Genomic DNA, 18,350 nt, shown 5'->3' on the forward strand with positions numbered 1-18,350 from the left:
ATCTCCCAGAAAACAAAGGACTTCAGTCTAATCTTTTTTTCTTCTGTGTTTAGGAGTATTTCAGCTTATGGTGAAAGTAAGAATTTGACTGCAGAAAAACACTTGATCAGTAATAAGAATAGAAGTATGGTTGCTGATCAAAGCTGCAGTGAAGGAGCTAGTGTAATTGGCCCTCCAGACCAGTGCCCTGCCTACGTTACCAAAGGTAAGTTTCTGAGTGATTTTATTCCTTTTTTCCTCTTTCAATCAAATATAATCTTATTTCCTTTCTTGTATTTCTTTCAATCAAATACTCCCAATTAGTTTCTTCATATTATCTGCCTGCAGTATTATACTGTAAGCCTGAATGCACCAAATGGTCATTTATGTTTTCATAGATTATATTAAATATCTTACCCAACACCTTTTACAACTTCTTACTAAACACACACATTTAAGCATTGACCTAAATCATTACTGTCTAACTGTCCCTGAAATCACGGGACTTTAAGCTAGAAGGTATCTGAGAAATCACCTAGTGATCCAATGCCCACAATGAACACTTACTAAACAAAAGGTGAATATACTTCTCCAAGATCACATGAGTTGCATAACCTTGACCAGGATGTTTCCCTAATATTGATTTCAGCAGGGCATGGTACCCCACCCCTGTAATCACAGCACTTTGGGAGGCCGAAATAACAATTTTATTGTTCTCTCGAGGCCAGGAGTTCAAGACCAGCCTGGCCAACGTAGCGAAACCCCATCTCTACTAAAAGTACAAAAATTAGTTGGGTGTGGTGGCATGCACCTGTAATCTCTAGCTACTTGGGAGGCTGAGGCACAAGAATCGCTTGAATCCAGGAGGTGGAGGTTGCAGTGAGCTGAGATCACACCACTGCACTCCAGCCTAGGCGAAAGAGCAAGACTCTGTCTCAAAAACAAACAAACAAACAAACAAAACCTAATATTCATTTCACTGTTATTTCTATCACATTGAGTTATCTCCATTCCATTTCCTTAATCTTATTGTTCTCAAATTTGCTTCATAACCTACTGTGGTCTAGCCCACCAGAATCCTCAAATGAAGGAATTTCCTGTTACTAGGAGCATCTTCTTGAATTATATTCTAACTCCCTCTTGCAACAGGGAGTAAAAGTAAGGTAAGAAGAGAACTGGGGGTTGGGGGAGAGGCAAGTTATTCATCTTCAACCAGATGAGTCCATCTTCAATTCATCTACCAGTTAGAAAGTTCTGAGGTGCCCCATTATAGGTTCTTTCATAACATCTCACATTCTGTAAGCTATATTCAGGGAAATGAAGGTCAAAAGGCACAACAGGCTACTCTGCAACTACCTGGCCAAATATCAAGAAAGATGGTAAATTTATTGCTCTATGTTATAGCCCAAAATAAATGAGAAGAACATCATTATGAAATAAAGAATTCTTGTGAGATTCTTCCTGCAATCATCTAAAAGCCTTTGGGACTGAAATTATTTGCAGTCATAGGAAGAAAATTTCTAGGCTGGGCATGGTGGCTCATGACTGTAATCCTATCACTTTGTGGGGCTGAAGCGAGAGAATTGCTTGAGGCCAGGTGTTTGAGGTTACAATGAGCTATGATCATGCCACTGCACTCCAGCCAGGGTGACAGAGAGAGAGCCTGTTGAAAGAAAAGAAAGAAAAGAGGGAAGGGAAGGGGAGGGGAGGGGAAGGAGGAGAGAAGTGAAGGGAAGGCAAGGGAAGCGGGGAGAAGGGAAGGAAATGAGGGAGAGGAGGGGAAGGGAAGATAAGGGAGGGGAAGGAAAGGCAGGGGAAGGAAAGAGAGGGAATGGAAAGGGAGTGGAAGGGAGGGAAAGAAAGCAGACCAGGTGAGGTGGTTACTCCTGTAATCCCAGCACTTGAGGAGGCCAAAGCAGGAGGACTGCTTGAGCCTAGGAGTTTGAGAGCAGCCTGGATAACATAGTGAGACCCTGTCTCTACTTGAAAAAAAAGAAAAGAAGAAAATTCCTGCATATTCAAGCAGACATTTGACAGGGATTAAATTGTGTCCCCCCAAAAAGATATCTTAAAGTCCTCACCCCTACTATCTCAGAATGTAACATTATTTGGAGACCGTGTCTTTATAGAAGTAATCAAGTTAAAATGGGGTCATTAGAGTGTCCCTAATCCAATAAGACTGATGTTCTTGTAAAAGGGAAATTTGGAGACAAAGACAAACCTAGAGAAAGACAACGTAAAGACACAGGGACAACATCATGTACAAGCCGAGGAACACCTAAGGCTACCAGAAGCCAGGACAGAGGCAAGAAGAAGATTCTCCCTCACAGCCCTCAGAAGGAGCCAACCCTGCCAACACTTTGGTTTTGGATTTCTAGCCTCCATAACTGTAACACAATTGTAAAACAAAAAATAAAATTCTAAGCTCCCACAACCAACTGAATGAACCCTTCCTCTTGGCCGAGGGCATTCCAAAGTTAATCTGAAAAGCTAATTCAGGCCTCTACGCGAAGTGGTGGTCAAATATGCCTCATTATTTATACCTTCCTCCCTTTGCAATCAGGCACAGCTTACCAGCATAAACATTAAAACAGAGACTTTAATACTGACAGGATGGACTCCTTAAGTCTGATAAGAAACATTTACAATCTATTGTCTCTGAAGCCTGCTACCTGGAGGCTCCATCTGCATAAGAACTTTGGTCTCCACAACCCCTTATCTTAACGCAGACACTCCCTTCTATTGATTCCAGGTCTTTAATAAACTCTTTCAACCAAATGCCAACCAGAAAATATTTGAATCCACCTAGGACCTGGAATCCCTCCCCCTCCCACCCCACCTCCCCCTTTCTGGACTGAACCAATGTACTTTTACATGTATTGATTGATATCTTATGTCTCTCTAAAATGTATAAAACCAAGCTGAAGCCCAACCACCTTGGGCAAATGGTGTCAGGACCTTCTGAGGCTGTGTCATGAGTATGTCCTTAACCTTGGCAAAATAAACTTCTAAATTGATTGAGACTTGCCTCAGATACTTCTTGGTTTACATAATCAATATGTCTGTTGTTGAAGCCACCTAGTTTTTGGTACTTTGTTAGGGCACCCCTAGGAAACTCGGACAGCTGATGAGCAATGACCCCCAGCCAGTGCTACCAGGAATCAATTCCAGGTTTACAGAGGGACCCCTCTGAACGTTAATCAAAAATACTCAGCTTAGCTTTCTGCAAAAAGTAAACCTGAGACATTTTCTACTTCAGAATAAGTTTCATATTTTTGCAAAGGCCAATTTTAAATGCCGCTTCTCTCCAAATACTACATTACCACTTTTGCCAAACCAGGATATGGAACACAGTCACACACACACACACCCCCCCCACACAGAGTGTATCCCTCTATTTGGTCTTGAATAGATCGGAAGTTCCTACAGTTACTGGGACTATGATTCCAACCGACAACTGTCAGTTTAGCAGATGAGATTGGAACAGCTGTATCTTCAATACACATCATTGTCTTAAATAGATGCTCAGAATGAATTACAATTAAATTACAGAGCTGTCAAAAAGGGTTATAATTATAGCATTTATTCACCATATTTACAAGGCCAGACATACACAAAAGGAACAGAAGGCTGAAGAAAAAGAACAAAAAACCCACTCCACATTACTTACCTCAGCAGGAAATCTGGTTGAGGGAGAGAGGAAGATGAGTTAGTTATCATGCAAAGAGCCCATTTCCTGCAACCACACAGCTCTGTGTTTCCAGAAGGTCTTCCATTCCAGAAGCTGGAGGCGCTTTAAGACATCATCTGGTGGCAACGCATTTCTCTTTTACAATTGGAAAAGGGAGGGCCAACAAGGTTGCCATGACTCACCCACAGCTACAGACAAGCAAGGGAGGAGCTGGGACCTGAACCAAGAGCAAGGGCTACTCCCCTCAGTGGGCTGAACAAGGAAAGCAAAATCAGGACAGCCAGACCTGGTCCCTTGTTTTGTTCTCATCTATAAGAGCATATTAATTTATCCAGCAGTTATTTATCACGCAGCTCTTTTAGGAGGCTTGGAAATCATCCTTCACTGTCTGCTAAAATGACACAAGATAAAAGACAGGAAGAAAATCCTCAACTGCCATTTATGCTAGTCAATTCTGTTACTAATCAATAATGCATTTAGAACCACCGGAAGAATGGTACAATTCTCTTAGTCACCTTCAACCTCAGCATCCAAAAGATAAATTGAAGATAGTAATACTACTCAGTGAGCAAACGCTTTGAATTAAAAAAAAAAAAAAGCTAACTAGATCACCATCCATGGTTTCAATCAGGCAATCAACAAATATCTATTGTACTGTCTCTATGTGTGACATTGTGCTAGAGACTGTCAAGGGCATAAACAGGTGGCAGACTTAGATTTGTTTCTCAAGAGCTCATAGTCCAGTTGAAGAGACACGATACAAAGAAAGATAAAGTAAAACAAGGCAGTAAATATGCATTATGATAAACTGCCAATTCAATCATATAATATAATGTGCCAATTCAATTCAAGCACAAATACAATGGACTAAATATTTATGTTGCCCCAGCATTAATATGCTGAAATTAACTGCCAAGGTGATGGTATTAGGAGGTGCGGCCTCCAGGAAATGATTAGGTCATTAGGGCAGTGCTCTCATGGATGGGATTAGTGTCCTTATAAAGACATATGAGCCAGGCACAGTGATTCATGTTTGTAATCCCAATGCTTTGGAAGGCTGAGGTGAGAGGATCACTTGAGCTCAGGAGTTCAAGACCAGCCTGGGCAACATAGTGAGACCCCATCTCTACAAAAACATTTAAAAATTAAAAAAATTAGCTGAGTGTGGTGGTATGTGCTTGTGGTCCTAGCTACTTGGGAAGCTGAGGTGGGAAGAATGCTTGAGCCCAGGAGTTTGAAGTTAGAGTAAGCCATGACTGCGCCACTGCACTCCAGGCTGGGTGAAAGAGCAGTACGCTGTCTCTTTTTTTGTTAGTTTTTTTTTCTCTTTGAGATGGAGTCTTGCACTGTTGCCCAGGCTGGAGTGCAATGGTGCGATCTCGGCTCACTCCAACCTCCACCTCCCAGGTTCACATGATTCTCCTGCCTTAGCCTCCCAAGTAGCCAGGATTATAGGCGCACACCACCACACCCAACTAATTTTTTATGTTTTCAGTAGAGACGGGGTTTCACTATGTTGGCCAGACTTGTCTCGAACTCCTGACCTCATGATTTGCCTACCTTGGCCTCCCAAAATGCTGGGATTATAGGCGTGAGCCACTGTGCCTGGCCAGTACCCTGTCTATTAAAAAAAAAATAACTGTTTGATATATATAGATATATATATATATATATAGAGAGAGAGAGAGAGAGAGAGAGAGAGTCTAGCTCTGTCGCCAGGCTGGAGTGCAGTGGCGCGACATATCTCCTTTTTTTTTTTCTCCTTGAGACAGTCTCACACTGTTGACCGAGCTGGAGTGCAATGGTGCGATCTTGGCTGACTGCAACCTCCGCCTCCCGGGTTCACGTGATTCTCCTGCCTCAGCTTCCCAAGTAGCTGGGATTACAGGCAAGTGCCGCCACGCCCAGCTAATTTTTGTATTTTCAGTCGAGATGAGTTTTCACCATGTTGGCCAGGATGGTCTCGATCTCCTGACCTAATGATCTGCCCACCTCGGCCTCCCAAAGTGCTGGGATTACAGGCATGAGCCATCGCACCTGGCCTATATTTTTTAAATAAAAAAATACATGTGCAGGTTTGTTATTTTTTTTTTTTAATTACAAAAAAAATCTGAGAGAGCCCCTCACCCCTTTCATTATGTGGAGTGACAGTGAGAATATGGCCATCTACAAGGAAGCAGGCCCTCACCAGACACCAAATCTGACAGTGCCTTGATCTTGGATTTTCCAGCCTTTAAAACTGTGAGAAATCAATTTCTGTTGTTTATAAGCCACCCAGGATGGTATTTTGTTAAAACAGCTGAATGGACTAAGACAAGAAATTCACAGCAAAGAAAAAATTACCTGAGTCTTACCGATCTGTTTCTCACCCCTTCTACCCCGAATGCCACCATTCAGCCTTTCTTATTCTCTTCAGGTTTACTGGATGTTCTCCTAGAATGTATTTCAGTTGGTCATTCAGTTGTTAAATTAGGTTTAGCCTAAAGCTGCCTCCTTACATATTTTAAATTCAGCCAAAAGGTGTCTCCATAGTAAACTGTAACCTAACTACATGTGTAAACAGAGCATAACCTACTCTTGTGCTAATCACCAAGTATTGGCCAATCAAAGGTGACCAACTGTTCAAATCGTGTTCAAATAAGGCAAATGCCAAACTGTAACCAATCCAGAAATAAGGCAAACACCAAACTGTAACCAATCCAGCTGTTTCCGCACCTCACTTCCGTTTACTGATGTCACTTTCCTTTTTCTGTCCATAAATCTTCCAACATGTGGCTGTACTGGAGTGTCTCAGAATGTACTCTGGCCTAGGGATTGGGGGTGTAGGGGCTGTGGAAGTGGAGGTGATCCCAGATTCATGACTCATTCTTTGCTCAATTAAACTCTTTTATTTTATTTTATTTTATTTTTGAGATGGGTTTCACTCTTGTTGCCCAGGCTGGAGTGCAATGGCGCGATCTTGGCTCACTGAAACCTCTGCCTCCTGGGTTCAAGCGATTCTCCTGCCTCAGCCTCCCGAGTGGCTGGGATTACAGGCATATACCACCATGACCGGCTAATTTTGTATTTTTAGTAAAGATGGGGTTTCTCCATGTTGGCGAGGCTGGTCTCGAACCCCCAACCTCAGGTGATCAACCTGCCTTGGCTTCCCAAAGTGCTGGGATTATAGGTGTGACCTATTGTGCCTGGCCTCAATTAAACTCTTTAATTTGTCTAAGGTTTGTCTTTTAACAGATGGCATCTGAAGTGAGATCCAAAGTAGAGCTTACAGAGACCTCCAGGAGCACTGAATGACCAAGAGAGGTTACCTGCTAGGCCCATTGTGTCCACTGCTTTTGTGCAGCAACTGGGGGCCATGGTAAGTTCTCTCTTGGATTCCAAAGCTCCACAGATTTGTGTTGTGAGTTCTCTGAGTTTGTTTGAGCAAACTTCTGATGCAAACTGGGTTTGGAAGTCACAACAGAAACTGGACTAGGTCCAGGATCAAACTGGATCCAATAATTAACTGGCTTGGATCCATTTAGAGGCCTTAGATATCTGACTGGGTCAGACAGAAACTGGTAGTAAATGGCAACATTGCAGGGGTGGCAAACTTAGGCTTTGGAAATTTGCAGGTATTTTTGTGTTCTCCCCTCTTTGTTTCTTTTTTTGTGTGTACTTTGGTAGGAAAAAATCATTGGCTAAATTGATCAAGGGGATCTGAGAGCCCAAGCCAAGATTCGAGGTAAAAATGAGATCCATAATTTTGAAAGAATTAACTACTCCACTGTCCAGCTATGCCTACATTTACATGTGAAAGTGTTACTGGAAAGGGGTCCTGATACAGACCCCAAGAGAGGGTGCTTGCCTTTTGCACAAGAAAGAACTCAGGGCATGTCCACAGAGTAAAGTGAAAGTAAGTTTATTAAGAAAGTAAAGGTGTAAATGAATGGCTACTTCATAGACAGAACAGCCCCAAGGGCTACTGGTTGGCTATTTTTATGGTTATTTCTTGATTATATGCTAAACAACGGGTACATTATTCATGTGTTTTCCAGGAAAGAGGTGGGAAATCCCTGGAGCTGCAGGTTCCTCCCTGTTTTAAACTATATAAGGTAACTTCCAGATGTTGCTATTGCATTTGTAAACTACAATGGTGCTGGTGGGAGTGTCTTTTGGCATACTAATGTATTATAATTAGCATATAATGAGCAGTGAGGATGACCAAAAGTGACTCTCATCGCCATCTTGGTTCTGGCAGGTTTTGGCTGGCTTCTTTACTGCATCCCATTTCATCAGCAAGGTCTTTGTGACCTGTCTCTTGTGCCAACCTTCTAGCTCATGCTGTGACTAAAAATGCATAGCCTCCTGGGGATACAGCCCAGCAGGTCTTGATAGTGGCAGGAGGCACTCAAATACCTAGGCAGATTGGGGCAGGTCCCCAGTGAAACCCCACCTCCAGGCCAAAGACAGTTTAAAGCCTGAAAGCCAAGCTACAAGTCAAATCCACGGACCAGATTGAGAGCCTGTCTTCCCATTTGGCATGCTTTCCTCTAATTCATCCCCATCCTTCCCCTGTTTTCCATACACCTATCCTTCCCTAATTGGTGTTTTATACTGTCATGCCCACGTTTAGTTGTGCCTTTGTTTTACCTTTTTTGCATACTCACAAACCAATCAGCATGCACTCCCCAATTCTGAGCCCATAAAAGCCTCGGACTCAGCCACACTGGGAGAGAAACCAGCCATGGGCTGAGCTGGTGTGCAAGCCAGGCATGGCCTGGGCAGGCTGAGTGGGCAGGCCTCCTCCTGCAGGAGGCAGTATGGCCAAGCTAGGCCCGGGCAGGGGCACTGCTGGCCAGAGGTCCCCAGCTTGCAAAGTGACTGGGAAAAATTCTTTTTCAGTCTCAGCCTCATTTTACTCAGCCCCTATTCAAGATGGAGTTGCTCTGTTCAAATGCCTCTGACATAAGTATTATAGTAGGCCTTGGAAGCAGTAATTGCTTTAGAAATGGCAAAGTCTTAGTAAAGGTCATTTAAAATTACAATGGAATGTTACAAATGCACAACACTGAACTTGAAGAAATGCATTTGAAAATGAGAGCTCCCAAATTAGTCTCATCTAGGGATGCGTATTAATATGCAGAAGTGTCTAAAAAGATTTCAATATTTTTAATATTTTTTAAAGACTCTTCAAAAAAGGCAAATAAAACACTTTATCCTAGATAAAGTGTTTATAAAAGGTAGCCCTTAGGGTAAAGTGAGCTTGCTTCTTTTTCAGATCTATACATGCAGAGACCAGGCATGGAGAACTCTTCCTTTGCCCTATTCCTTAATGGGCACCACCCTAAACTCAGTAATTACAGCTAAGTTAAAGAGACCACCTATAGAACTCAAATACACCTTTATCTCATGTAACTGGCAACCTTCAAATCCTTTTGTAAAATAAATTTACCTCTGTAAAGGAAATCTTCATTTGTAAGGGTATCTCTGTCTCTGAACCTATACTACTAGGAACTTTAATTATGGGGAAGACAATGGATTAATGTTTACCTAACAAACCTTGCCTTTGTTTAAATCTAAGTTCTGTGCTTTGAGATGTAAACTTTTACCTTGTTTTGTCTGTGTCCTCTATTTAAAGCTGCAAATTTAGAGTTGCCTCCTTAACAATTGTTTTAAGCATAAAAGAGGTAATCAAGAGATTGACAGTGGGAAGAAACTTTGAAAAGTGGCAAATGAGGAATCTTACAAATCTGTAAGATCTGCTTCTGTCTATGTGTCTGTCTATATGTGTTATGCATATGTGATTATATGTGGTAAATATAGCTAGTTTTTAAATTGTTGCTAAAACAGGAATGGATCTATATACCAAACTCCCAAGTCACAAGTTTACCTATATAACAAACCTGCACATATATCCCTGAACCTAAAATAAAGGTTAAGGTATTTTTAAAAATAGGAATGGTTTCAAAATTATCAGTTAAACATAATTTTATACCTGCTTGATTTGACTGTGATCTTGTGTTTCTAGTTTTTAGCCTCTGAATTGAGAGTTCTGCATAGGTAGCCATGGTGAAGTCTGGAAACACGTTCTCAGTGCCTCAACCAGCAGCTACAAGTCAGAGTCAAGCCCATTATGGCCCCTTCTTCCTGCCTGAGCTTTGGCCCCAGCTATTCTGAGAGGGGTTGGATCCTCCAGGGCATGGACCTCACAGCTCTGTCTTCTGTCCTGAGCTCTTCTCCTGGCATGTAAATTCAGGACTCAGATAAGCCCTGCCCTTCATAGCCACCGTGGATGCTGTGTGACTACCTGTGACTCAGGAGGACTGGAAAAGACATTGGGGAGGGTACCTGTGTCCTACTTTCAAAATGTTTTTCAGTAATTTTAAGTCTTAAAGTGATGTTATGTTAAATCATAATCATAAAATTGGAGTCATTTGTAAGTTAAAATATTAAAACATTAATTATCAAACCTAAGTTTAAGTTTATATAGTTTGGCATCTTATTTTTGTATGGTAGAGAGAAGCTAAATATATTTACATCTATTAATAAAATATAGGAAGAAACATCTTTCTAAAAATTTATAGAATAATTTAATAATTTTTATCTACAAATACTGATACAAAACAGTTCAAAATTACTTCCTAGGGATTTCACTAAAAACTAGGGTTAAAGAGTTCATGTAGTTAATATATGTAATTAAAACAACTAGATGTAAGAAAAACAGTTCTGCATAGTATATAAAAGCAAGATATGCTTTTGATGATGGAAGTTATAAAGGCATAAAATGTATGTTTGTTAAAAAAAATTTGTCTAGGCGAAGTTACTAGAGTTGTCTAGTTTGAAGTTTGTCCAGTTTGAAGTTAGTTAAAGGTTACTTAAGTTACTTAAAGGTTGTTTCAAACTGAAGGAATAAAAGGAATGTAGATAAAATTAAAATATAAAAAGTTGAAAAAATTTTTAATTGTATGAGATTATAAAAGGGTTATGGGAATCTGGTGTGGTCAAAAGCTGACTGAGATTGAATGAGTTTGTTTATAAGGTTTTATTAAAATTAGCTTTATTGATAATACACAATGCAAAAGTAAAATTTGGTTTTCTCTTTTGAACAAAAATTTCTTATAGTGTTAATAGTGATAGCAAGATATTTTTGTTTACTTTTTGAGTAAACTGCAAAAAAATAAAAAAAGAGAGAGAGAGAGACAGATTCTGCCTCATGCTGTCTTTCTCAGGTCTTTAGACTGTTTGGAAAACTGAGTCTCCCCTATCAGAGAGTAAATGTTTTTGCTTTTTAAAATCTTTTCGTTATCACTTTACCTAAATAAATGACTACTATTTTATGATGACCTGTGACCCTATTTTGATCAAGTGTTTTAAACCTTTTATATTTGACAGCCTTCCCAAAATCAAATTTCCAAAAATTAAGTCTCTTTTGACCTCGAATTTTGGAATACTACAGAGAGCCCCTGAAGCCTCCATAAGAGAGCTAACGGGATTGATATGTTAAATCATATGGAAAGCATTGCCAAATAATAAATGATGTTTAACCTTCTTTAAGGTGTATTTTAGTGAATATGTTGTTAATATATGTTGCAAAACTATATGAGATTCCTAAAATTCTGATATGTGTAGAAGGCCTGTGTACCTAATAATAGATTCTCCTGTACCTTCTGCTACTAAACTCTGACATAACAAAATGCTGGAATGCTTTAATGCATATGTCAAAGTGTATTTTCACCAGGTAAAGAAAGCTTTTCATGGTCCACTGACTGAGAACAATCAATCCCTTCACAATCTAGAACCTGGAGATTGGGTCTTCTGAGAATGTCATCAGAGAAAGACTGCCCTTGCTACTCACATTGCAGCAAAACTCAGGACCTTGAACCTTGGGTTTGTAATCTCACAGCTCAGAAGGGCCCATCCAGACTCTTGAAACTGTGTGTCCATTGGAGACTTTAAGGTAAAGCTAACCAGGGAAGCTTCTCCCCAGAAGCAGATGGCATCCCAGACATGAACAGCTTTTTCCAAAGATCATGAATCAAGACTTCTCTGCAGCCAGCATGATAGATCACGTCTGTAATTCCAGCACTTTGGGAGGCCAAGGCAGGAGTATTGCTTGAGGCCAAGAGACCAGCCTGGGTAACATAGTGAGACCCTCATCTCTACAAAAAAAAAAAAAAAATGAATTAACCAGGCATGGTGTGTCTGCAGTCCCAGTGACTTGGGAGACTGAGGCAGGAGGATCACTTGAGCCCAGGAGGTCAAGGCAGCAGTGAGCCAAGACAGTGTCACTCCAGCCTGGGTGACAGAGCAAGAAGACCCTATCTCAAAAAAAAAAAAAAAGAAAAGAAAAGAAAAAATAAAATAAAATAAGCATATATATATATATGAGAAAAAAAGTTTTAAAAATGTATCAACAAAAGACTTCTCTGCTATCATGAGAACTCTTATCTCTCAATTTTTTCCTTGCTTAGCCTCTATGAATAGACCTGAAAAAGGGGTCTCGTGTGTGCACTCGTGGATTATACTTTTATTTGTGGAGGATTTCGCAGCCAGTTGTATACATGGACAAGCTTATGCCTTGATAGATGGGAGATGAAGGGCCACTGTGGCCAAGAAACTTTAATGGTACCTTTGTTGCTTCATAATCAGTAAGAACACTGGTCCACTCCCCTTAACCCACATCATATGTTAAAGAGAACATTGCCAGGAGGCCTTCACTCTTCCTGGATAGGCATCACATGTTAGGTCTCTTTCTCCACGGTTTGGAGTAAATGAAGTAATGATTAGAAATTTACCTCTCATCATAGGCTCTATAACAGATTCTACTGTAAAGGCTATAGTTTTAAATTCTTTTGCTGAAGTTGTGCTAAATAATAGAATTACTCTAGATTACTTACTGGCTAAACAGAGATGTCTGTACAGTTGCTGATACTTCTAGTTGCACGTGGAGGAATATGTTGGGTGTTATAGAGATTCAGTTGTAAGGAATTGAACAGGCTGGTTTTTGTTTTTGTTTCTTAATGAGCAGACTCCTTATCTAGCTCATTCTTTGATCTATTTTATTTTAGTTGGTTTAGTTCAAGGGGACCCTGGCTAAGAAGCATACTCCAAACTCGTGGCATTATCCTCCAGACAGTCATAATAGTAGTCTCCCTGGTGCACTGTATTCTCTTACAAGTTTTAAATGTTTGCATGTAGCCATCTCTAGAATGTTAAATGGTGTCTCTTCAACTGGAAAAAGAAAAACAAAGAAATGTACGACCATGAGGACACTGTAACTTATGAATGATGTGCTGAGACCGTAAACCCAAAATATTGATACATAAGAGTGGCACTGAAGTCTTCAGTTTTGGTTACACTCTCACCTAAGGGACAACGTGACCAAAAGGGGAGAATTTTTAAACAAAAGTAAGGGAGGCCATTGTTTTGGACTGAGCTTGTGCACTACGCCCCAACAGACAAAACCAAACCAAAATGGACTCATGTTAAATGCAACACAATCTAACTGGAACTTTAAGGAAGCAAATAGGTCCAAAACAGACCAGGTTTTGTTTATCTCCTGTAAAAAGTGATGTGATGAGCAGAACATATTGTCAAAGATAAGTGTAACAGAGACAGACAGCTGTCAATAATGTTAAACACCTATGGTTTGTAGCTGGGCACCTGGCTGTCTACCATTACGTTTATGGCTAAGTTCCAATTACTCGGATACAGGCAATTTCCAGGATGTGTGCTTAAAGGGAAGGCATATATTGTTTTTCCTCCCTTGCTTCATCCTGCTTCTCAGGGCACGCATTCAGTGGCAAACCATTTTGGACCACATGAGTGAGGAACCTGGGTCCCAGATGTCCTTATGGAGTGAAGCCACCAGATTGTCCCTGAGCTGTTATAAGAGAGAGAAATAAATTATGTTATTTATGCTACTGTTATTTTCAGTCTTTGCTCTTCATGGTCAAGCTTACAGCCTAACAGGGAAAACGGGCACATATTAATTCATTCTAACCTAGAGAACTGGTTATTTTATCAGGAACAAAGCAATATGCAAAAGGAAAAGGATGCTTCCAAATAAAAATCAAAGAAAATATCTTTCTAGTCGGCTTTAAATACTTTTCATGGTGAAAGTCCCATATTTCTATAAATTCCAGATTGATCTAAAGAACAGGAAAGCAAGCACACATACACACATATATCTTTTTATATCAATCTGTTCACACAGAATATCTCTAAGTCCACGGGTAGAATACTGAGCTACGGGATTATGAAAATCTGTTTCAAAATCATAGACTGTGAATTTTTAACATTAAAAATGACAAACAAATCTGAGGACCTAAACAAGCAAATAAAATAAAGTACTTTTTTCAGCCAGGCATGGTAGATCATGGCTGTAATGTCAGCACTTTGGGAGGCTGAAGCGAGAGGATCACTTGAGCCCAGCAGTTCAGGAACAGCCTGGGCAACATAGTGAGACCCTGTCTCTAAATAAACAAATAAATACTTTTTAAAAAATAAATAAGTACTTTTTTCTAAAATGGAGTACTGGACTCAACTCTCAGCCTTCTCCCCAACACACACACACACATACATGCATGTTTGCACTTACACACACACATACAAAAAAAAAAACATTTAACCGGATTGTAAAATTGCTTAGAACAGTTAATCAGGGTGCACTTCGTATTCCGTTTTGGACAACTGTGGCTCTTTTAAGGTATATCCCAGTGGTCCCTGTACCACCTCAATCCATTCTTTGGCTTTACTGCAGTCTGCATACCAGGCCAGATGGTCAAGTAGTAACTCAGCATGACTCTCCTGCTACCCTAATATAATTTCACAGTAGGAACATATACAAGGTTTTAAAGGACCCATATGAACAGCATTCTAGCTCTCATAACTCTTTCTGGGTGTGTGCATTACTTATTTGGGGGGGGGGGCATGGGAAAGCAAGGGAATCTGATGTCTTTTTAATTATTTCTTTCTTTATTTTTGAGACAGGGTCTTACTCTGTTGCCAAGGCTAGAGTGCAGTGGTGTGCTCATAGCTCATTGCAGCTTCAAATTCCCAGGCTCAAGCAATCCTCCCACCTTAGGCTCCCAAGTAGCTGGGACTACAGGCACATGCCACCACACCCGGTTAAGTTTTTATTTTTTGTAGAAATGAGGTCTCGCTATGTTGCCCAGGCTGATCCCGAACTCAGTGCAAGTGATCCTCCTGCCTCGGCCTACCAAAGTGCTGAGATTACAGGCATGAGCCACTGTACCTGGGTGTCTTTTTAATTTTTAATGTCAGAATCCAATTTTTAAAAGCCTCTCAAGACCTGACTTTACTTCTTTTCTTCTCTCACCTCAATCCTCACCTTTCCCTGCTTACTCTCAAGTAAAGCTAGCCAGGAACTGCAAAAGATTAGAAAGATTATAATGATCTATTTTGTTCTTTTTATTTCTTTAAGTTCTTTTCTTTCTTGAAAAGTATATCATCTTAGGAGTGAAACCTAAAACCCCACTGGTATGATTTGAATGTTCCTTCCAAAACTAATGTTTAAATTGCCATTGTGATGGCATTAAGAGGTGGGATCTTTAAGAGGTGATCAGGTCATAAGTGCTAAGCCCTCCATGACTGGGCTAATGCCATTATCGAGAGAGTTCCTGATCAAAAGGATGAGTTCCACCCCTTCTGTCTTGCTCTTGTGCTTTCTTGCCCACCTGCCTTCTACCATGGGATGATGCAGCAGGAAGGCCCTCATCAGACGCAGGCCCCTTGACCTCAAACTTCCCAGACTCCAGAACTGTAAGAAATAAATTTCTTTTCTTTTCGAGTTAAAGTCTGTGGGTATTCTGTTATAGCAGCACAAGATGGACCGAGACACCCACCAACTTGGAATGGAAAAACAGAAGAAGAGTCTAATGGATCTCTGTGTCTGCTACTAAAGAAACTCATTCTGCAAAGGTAGGCAGATGAAACATCATATCCCAATAACAGAAAATTTTAATCACAAGAAAAGGAATTTTTAAAATAAGTGAACAAAGCAGCCAACAAAAAGGGCAAAGAGCTACAGCCTAGAGTACAAACCAGAGAAGCCTAGGTACTCAAGGACCCTAAATCCAAGGATTTGATTGTCATGTGAGAACTATTAAGGAGAAAAGACATACTAGCTCAGCAAGCTAGCCACTCCGTGGCAATGGACCAACCAGGTTGTTCCTTGCTCAAGGCGATTGTGTGGGATCATGTAGGCTGTTCCCTGCATGAGGATGCCCAGCCAAGAATGCTGGAGGCAGGTAGAATCCAGCTTGCCTGCCACTCACCAAGTGCCAGCTACATGCCCCAGCACAGGGCTGTGTCCATCTGAAAGAAGGGCAGTCTTTTTTGAATATGCACAAGGCTTCAAGTCATGGGCCCAGGGGGGCTGCATTTGTCTACAGAGGACACATTTCTTTCATTCTCAAACAGCAGTTTTGTCTCAGGGATTAGAAGGCTAGTGGCCTTGTATGGAGGCAGATACTAGATGAACACAGCAAAGAAAACGAGGATTGGAGGTACTAGCTATGTGCCTGCTCTTGGTGATAGGTTACTTCTGGTAAGGTGGTAAGGTTAAGGTGGGCAGAGCCAGCTTCATGGGCATGCAATCAATGCAGCCCCAAAGTGCTTGTTTCCACACTGTGCTTTCATTAAGTTCTTAGTTTTTGAACAAATGGCTCCACATTTTCATTTTGCACTGGACCCTGCAAATTATGTAGCCTTTCCTGGAGGTGAGGATGCCAGAGTGAAGTGCTGAAGAGCACAGTTCAATATGCAATTCTGGACAGTGGAATGAAGGAACGAAGGAACCTCAAGAAGCTACTGCCCAGACCTGCCTGTAATCTATGGACTGATGATGGCAGAGCACCCAGGGTCCATCATGAAAAGAGGAACACTGACATCATCCTGCCAGGGTCAGAAGCTTTGGTTCTGATGGTTAACTCTGTAATCCAATGGTCCTCTTACAAGTATGAGTATATTGTGAGGAGTCATTCAAGAGAATTACTCTCCAGGTACAAAATAGGACAAGTGCTCCAGGTGGTCGGTGCTGCTCCCTTCCATACCTGGCCAAACCCTTGCTGATTATGGCTGGCTGCCAGTGCAAAAGAGCAGGAGAAAGAAACAAAGGGAAATTTCTTTACTTGCTGGCTGGATTACAGACATGTCTACTGTCTTCTTTAATAATGTGAAGTTTTGGAATTTGGTTGACATACTTGACTGCCTTCTTCTTTCCCTCTTTTTACCTTGCAGCATTTCTGTCCTAATTCTTACTGCAATATGCATTACCAAAGCTGATTTTTCTATAAGAATCATTCAGGAAATTTCATTAATATTGTACACATACCCCCAACTAATTCAGCAATTAGACAAACTGATTAGGGTGAAGCAAACTCTCATAGTGAAAATAAAATCTTCTTAAATTTCAAATTGATATCATAAGTTAGTCTTAAGATTTAGCCTACTATTATCTCTAGGTGATGGAATCAGGTGATTTTTATTATATTCTTTATATTCCTATTTCTTTTCAAAATGTTTTATAGTGATCATAAAATAGTTTTATTAGAAAAAATAAAAGTTATTTCAGAAGGTTTAATCTGAGTGAAAACTATTTCCATATACTTTAGAAACAACTTTTTCTATATAAGCTGCTGATATACTAATTAGAATTTTTTAAAACCTATTCATTAAAGTTTGTTCCTCAAAGACTTCTACTTGACAATACTTTTTTAGCCTAGCTCAAATTGCTGTAATCTTTCATCTTTGGAAAGCTTAAGAATGTTGCTGAGGCTGGGCGCAGTGGCTCACACCTGTAATCCCAGCAGTTTGGGAGGCCGAGGTAGGCAGATCACCTGAGGTGAGGTGTTCGAGACCAGCCTGGCCAACATGACAAAACTCCATCTCTATTAAACATAGAAAAATTAGCCGGGTGTGATGGCAGGCTCCTGTAGTCCCAGCTACCTGGGAGGCTGAGGCAGGAGAATCGCTTGAACCCAGGAGGTGGTGGTTGCCAGTGAGCCAAGATCACGCCACTGTACTCCACCCTGGGTGACAGAGCGAGACTCCGTCTAAAAAACAGGATGTCACTTGAAAAACAGGAAAAGAAAACAAGTAAAAATCACTCATAGTCAATTTTTTTAAAACATATAAAATAAAGAGTGAAATATCTTCCACCCCAGTTTCCCTACACATAAACAGCTTTAGCTACAAATGCACTTTTTGTAAATAAAAGGAAAATTGTAATTTCCACTCAATCACATAAAAATATATCATGCACATGTGCGCTAAGCGGTACATAGACAGGTACCACATACTTTTTAAGGGCCATCTGTATCTTGATTTATTTAGCGAGTTTTCCTAATGCTGAACAATAACTTGTCTCCAACTTCTTACTATTGCAAATATGGCTTCAATAAACAACTTGTACATGTGTTTTAATATATGCTCTTACCTCTGCAAAGTTCTTAAGAGTGGTATTCCTCAATTAAGAGACTAGAAATGTTGAATCTTAATACATGCTATTAAGTGTCTTAATAGGGTCATGAATTACACTCTCATAGTGCATGGGTATCCAGTTGCCCAAATCCTTCATTGCACTCAACATTATCAATTTTCAAAATTGTTTCTATGGACTTGAAAAACAATTTTCAAAACTGTTTCCATGGACTTGAAAAACTGTTTTCATTTA

General features: G+C 40.4%; 1 protein-coding gene across 6 annotated transcripts in view; it reads right to left on the minus strand.

Moving 5' to 3' along the window:
* The window catches only part of CRACD (capping protein inhibiting regulator of actin dynamics), a 279,184-nt gene that overhangs the window by 109,260 nt on the left and 151,574 nt on the right, over positions 1-18,350 (minus strand). The window contains exons 1-2 of one of the 6 annotated variants that reach the window (XM_054553973.2): positions 12,550-14,148; positions 6,025-6,103 (exon numbers count right to left, since the gene is read on the minus strand). The exons of 2 other annotated variants lie outside the window; for them this stretch is intronic. The gene's annotated coding sequence lies outside the window, so the exon portion shown is untranslated. Of the gene's footprint in view, positions 1-6,013; positions 6,104-12,549; positions 14,149-18,350 lie in introns of those variants that run through there. 3 more of the 6 variants (XM_054553972.2, XM_054553977.2, XM_054553975.2) reach the window with 3 other exon arrangements.

This window comes from Pongo abelii, chromosome 3, assembly GCF_028885655.2.
Source record: "Pongo abelii isolate AG06213 chromosome 3, NHGRI_mPonAbe1-v2.0_pri, whole genome shotgun sequence".
Lineage (NCBI taxonomy): Eukaryota > Metazoa > Chordata > Mammalia > Primates > Hominidae > Pongo > Pongo abelii.